Raw genomic sequence first — 6,000 nt, 5'->3', positions numbered from 1 at the left:
GGGAGCTTTCCACAATTTGGAAGGCCCATGAAAACTCAGCTGTGACCCCCTGCCATGCACCAGGACCCTTAATATGGGCACCTCATGAGTCATCTTGCATCTCTCCACTTGACGTTCCTGGGCCCAAAAGAGAGAGATAAGTCACACACTAGGTCTGAGCTCCAGTTTCATTGATGTTCTTATTTTTCTCAGGAAAATTAGATGTCACCCACTGAAATCTGTTTTCTGATTAGATCTATCTATCTTTCTTCTTTCTTTCTTTCTTTCTTTTTCTTTCTTTTCTGCCAGTGCCACGCAGCATGTGGGATCTTAGTTCCATGACCAGGGATCAAACCCGAGCCCCCTGCGTTGGAAGCACAGAGTCTTAACCACCGGACCACCAGGGGAGTCCCTAGACGTATATTTCTAGAAATTCTTGGTGAAACTATATTCTTCATCTAAACTTATCTTAGCTTTTCCTGTCTTACAATGTGTCATTGACCAAAGGGGGGAAAGAGCAAAGAATAGTCAATGAGCAGAAGCCTACCAGGTCCAGAGGACTGGCCAGCTTATGGTCTTGCCCAGCTGATGTCCCTCAGTAGATGAATTTGCCATGGATAATCGTTCTAAAAGCCTTATGAAGTCTGTTATTCTTCCAACCTATCTTTATTCCCTACGAATTGGTTTAGGAGAAAAAAAATCTCCCAAACTTTGATCATCAGGGGCTGTAGCTGTTAGGTCTGTGGTCAGAGACAGCCAACCTCTGGATGGGGGCTGAGGTCAGAGATGCACAAAGGAAACATCTGACAGATCATTATCAATTCTCCTGGGGTTGTCGGTCCAAGCCCACGCCTCCAGCAGGCTAAACACCTGTTTCTTCTGTATATTCTCATTAACAATTCAAATTCTTGTGCGTATCTTATAAAATGATACAATTTACCAAGTGACCACTTTGAGAAGTTTTCAGTATCACCAAAACTGTCCATCATAGGGGCACCTTAAAAAAAAGGGACAAAGTGGGAGGAGGCAGCAAATTTAATTATTTAATATTCAATGGTCAGCCTTTTATGACTAATATGAAGAACCTTAGAATTTAAGCTGGTATACAGGGAAGCCATAATCCCAGCCTCCCTGACCTACATTAACTAGCATATGTATTGATATTTATAGGTCCTTCAGATGCTCAACCCTGGCTTGAAAGAGTTGATTGAAAGGACCTTGGAAACAATCTGTGTATTCCTGAGCTCCGTCAATGTATTAGTCAGTGTATCAGTGTTGCGGTGCGCGGGCTTCTCATTGCGGTGGCCTCTCTTGTTGCGGAGCACGGGCTCTAGGCGCGCAGGCTTCAGTAGTTGTGGCACGCGGGCTCAGTAGTTGTGGCTCGCAGGCTCTAGGCACACGGGCTTCAGCAGTTGTGGCACTTGGGCTTAGTTGCTCCGCAGCATGTGGGATCTTCCTGGACCAGGGCTCAAACCCGTGTCCCCTGCATCGGCAGTCAGATTCTTAACTACTGGGCCACCAGGGAAGTCCCTATCCTCATTTTTTAGATAACAGCTTTAAGCCAGAAATTAGGGAACTGGTACTTCATGGCTAGAATGGGATAGATGTATAGCATTTGTCCAAATATTTGGAGAAGGCTAGAGAACGAAAACAAGAGTTAGACTCTAATCAAGTTAATGTTTTTTCAAGTTAAACACCTGGATGACTGCAGATACTCCTTATGCCTCCCCCTCAAAAGGCTCCCCCCAGAAAGGATACTTGCTGCTACTATGAACAAAAGGGATGCTGGAAGACCAACTGTCCCACTTTCGGCAAGGAAAAATCTTACAGATAATGAGAGGGGTTCCAAAGGGGAAGCGAGCTCCCAACTTGCAATTCTTCCCTTAACACTCACAAGAAGGGATAAACAACAAGGTCCTACTGTATAGCACAGGGAATTGTATTCAGTGTCCTGGGATAAGTGATAATGGAAAAGAATATATATGCATAACTGAGTCACTTTGCTGTACAGCAGAAATTAACACAACATTGTAAACCAACTATACTTCAATAAAAAATTAAAAACAAAAACACAAGAAAGATTACCATGAACTATTGTGAGCCAAACTCACTGTTGTCTTAGAGTTACAGACGTTACACTTTCAATAATAACCCTGCTAGTAATCCCATCCCTCCCCCTTGAAGTCACTTAAACCCAGGAGGTGGATGTCTCTCACAGCCCTCAAGCATCCTCTATGTCCCAGCTGCTGTTATTCTTGGTCTTTTCACTAAAAACATGCTCTTGCCCAGGCTAAACTTAAAGAGGAGACGGATTTATGGCAATGGAATTGCCAGATGAAGATTTCCTAAAAAGGTTCTCTTTCTTGAAATTCTGAAGATGTCCATATTCATAACCATACCATCGCTAATTCAGATACAAATACATAAATTAGAGGCCACTTGAAGAACTCTATGAGGTACCGGAGTTCTACTGGACCAAAAATTTACCACCATTTTCAGGATTACTGGGGCTGAGCACATCAAGGTTCACTGCCCCATCCCAACTTTTACCCAGGCTTGCATGGTACCCTTGAAGCCAGAAGGAAAGGAAGAATTAAAACCCATAGTAAGAGGATTAATAGACAAAAGACTCATTTCACTTTGCGCTAGTACTTAGAATACTCGTATCCTGACTATTAAGTAACCAATAAATGAGTGTACAGCTTTACTCACCACCTCGGAGCTATCATTAAGATAATGATACCCCACATTCCAGTGGTGTCAATTCCCAATACTATTCTTTCCCCCAGTTCCACCCAAGGCCATCTGTTTTACAATTGTGCATCTACATTCTGCCTTCTTTAGAGCCTATTCTCTTAAATTCAAATAATCAATACCTAGTCACCTGTCCCTGGGAAGAACCCACAGTATACATGCCTCATCATGCCTCAGAGATCCACTGTGCTTTCTTACTTTTCGCAAGCTCTTAATCAGGACCTCAAAGTTTCTCTTTATAATGAGCTTCTGCTAACCTAAAGATTAGAAAAGCACTAAAATGAATTCTACCTACCTTCTGACTTTAAGCGCAAAAAGATACTGTCCCGGGCTTCCCTGGTGGCGCAGTGGTTGAGAGTCTGCCTGGCGATGCAGGGGACACAGGTTCGTGCCCCGGTCTGGGAAGATCCCACATGCCGCGGAGCGGCTGGGCCCGTGAGCCATGGCCGCTGGGCCTGTGCATCCGGAGCCTGCACTCCGCAACAGGAGAGGCCACAGCAGTGAGAGGCCCGCGTACCACAAAAAAAAAAAAGATACTGTCCCAAAAAATTACAGTTTTCAACAACAGGCTCTTATCCTAGAGCATGATTTATCTCGGCAAGCTCTTCCCTCTGATTGACTGACTACAGGCCATCCAGAACTTCCCCAGACCCACTATGGAAAAAGGTGGTATAAACAGAGCGTTCTCAACTTCTCTGAAATTACTTCATTTTTAGGACCTTTAGGTGACAAGGCCCCTTTCCTGGGAACACACGTCATGAACACAAATTTTGCAGACCAGCTAGCTCTTCAACAACCCTCTATCCCTGGTCAGTCGAACCGACCAAAAGTTTTAGAATCTTCTTTGAACCTAACGGTCCCCCAAGCTGTACAACCTTTGTTTATTTAATGAAATGCACAAGAACTTCCCTGGTGGCACAGTGGTTAAGAATCCGCCTGCCAATGCAGGGAACAGGGGTTTGAGCCCTGGTCCGGGAAGATCCCACATGCCGCGGAGCAACTAAGCCCGTGTGCCACAGCTACTGAGCCTGCGCTCTAGAGCCCGCGAGCCACAACTACTGAGCCCACGTGCCACAACTACTGAAGCCTGCGCACCTAGAGCCCGTGCTCCACAACAGGAGAAGCCACCGCAGTGAGAAGCCCGCGCATTGCAGTGAAGAGTAGCCCCCGCTCGCCGCAACTAGAGAAAGCCCACGTGCAGCAATGAAGACCCAACGCAGCTGTAAAAAAATAAATAAATAAAAATAAATTTAAAAAAAAAAAGAAAGAAAGAAATGCACAACATTCCTGGCTATGCCAGCTTACATCGCATGAAATATCATTACTTTCTCCTACACATATTTCTCTTCTTTGAACCCTGCTATGCTCCTCCCGTCCCCAAAGAAGGCAAAACGTATTTTCCCTGGCATTCGTGCAAGAATCATCCACGCCCCATGAAGACTTACCAGAAATGCCTTTGGACAGTCCACCGTGACTCCTGATGGATCAGATCTACAGACGGAAACAGGAAATGATCAGGCTGACTGTGTCACAGCAGATCTCAAATCACTCTCAGAATGATTCCTTACAGCCCAGGTGGCAGAACTGATTTCCCTTACTAGAGCCTGCTAACCAGAGAGAGAAAAGAGAGTTAGTATACACAGGCAGTAAATATGCCTTGAGGTCATCTAAGATGTCTGGGTGCTTGAGAAACAGTGAGGCTAATTTCAGTGAGGATCCCTATCTAGGTCAAGGAACTCTGAAATACCCTAATGTTACCAAAGAAATAAGTAACGTCCAGGGTGTTCCAGTGACCAAGACAAATGCTCTATCCGATCATTTACCCCAAGCAGGGGCCCCTTAGAAGAGTGCTGGCCAATCAAGATAACCCAAAACCCCATGACCATGGAGGGATTCAAATAAACCATTATAGAATGCTAAAAGTATACTCCAATATCAAAGAAGTACTGAGAGAAATCTAGATATAAATTATGTAAAGATACTCCCTGAAGTTCTGGAAGCACCAGAGCCTTTCACAGAGAGAATCTCGCTGAGGTACCAGGTGAGAACCACACCACTATAAGGATACACTGCTGCCATTTTGATGCTGTTGCCGAAGGTGTCTTACCTGCCGTCGACGTACTCCTGGCAAAAGCAAACCATTAAAGGTGGGGTATGGACAGCAGCCAAAACCTCAAGGTCCATTTGAAGTCTTCCAGATAGGTTTCAGATAATTACCCTCTACCCACTACCCCCTCACAGTGGGGTATGACTGCTGGCCAGATGTTTTTTTCAGGGTGCATCAAAACTTTTCACTGTCACCCCAATATTCATAGCAGCACTATTTATAACAGCCAAGACATGGAAGCAACCTAAATGTCCATTGACAGATGAATGGATAAAGAAGATGTGTTAAAATATGTACAATGGAATATTACTCAGCCATAAAAAAGAATGAAATAATGCCATTTGCAGCAACCTGGATGGATCTAGAGATTATCATACTAAGTGAAGTAAATCAGACAGAGAAAGACAAGTATCAGATGCTGTCACTTATATGTGGAATATAAAAAAATGATATAAATGACCTTATTTACAAATCAGACACAGACAGACTTAGAAAACAAACTATGGTTACCAAAGGGGAAAGGTGGGAGCGGGGTGGATAAATTAGGAGGTTGTGATTAACATACACACTACTATATAGAAAATAGATAATCAACACGGACCTACTGTACAGCACAGGGAACTCTACTCAATACTCTGTAATGACCTATATGGGAAAAGAATCTGAAAAAGGATATATGTATAAATGAATCACTCTGCTGTACAGCTGAAACTAACACAACATTGTAAACTGACTATACTCCAATATAAAATAAAAATTAAATTTAAAAACTGTTAAAAAAAAAACCCACAAACATACAAACTCTTCAGCTGAGGTTCAAATAAATTAACTTGTCCAAAAACAAACAAACAAAAAATACACAAAAAACCTTTTCACTGTCAAAGAGCTAAGGCTCTAACAGTACACTAAATAGTACATTCTGGGGGCTTCCCTGGTGGTCCAGTGGTTAGGACTCCGTGCTTCCATTGCAGGGGGTGTGGGTTCCACCCCTGGTTGGGGAACTAAGATCCCCACATGCCATGCAGTGTGGCAAAAAAAAAAAAAAGAAAGAAAGAAAGGTACATCCTGTATGATTATGACGGTTTAGAACAAGCAAAACTCATCTGTGGGGAAAGAAATCACAGAACAGCTGCCTCTGGGGTTGGTGGATACAGGGCTCA

Source organism: Phocoena phocoena, chromosome 17 (assembly GCF_963924675.1).
Source record: "Phocoena phocoena chromosome 17, mPhoPho1.1, whole genome shotgun sequence".
Taxonomy (NCBI): Eukaryota; Metazoa; Chordata; class Mammalia; order Artiodactyla; family Phocoenidae; genus Phocoena; species Phocoena phocoena.
This window is presented reverse-complemented; position numbering follows the sequence as displayed.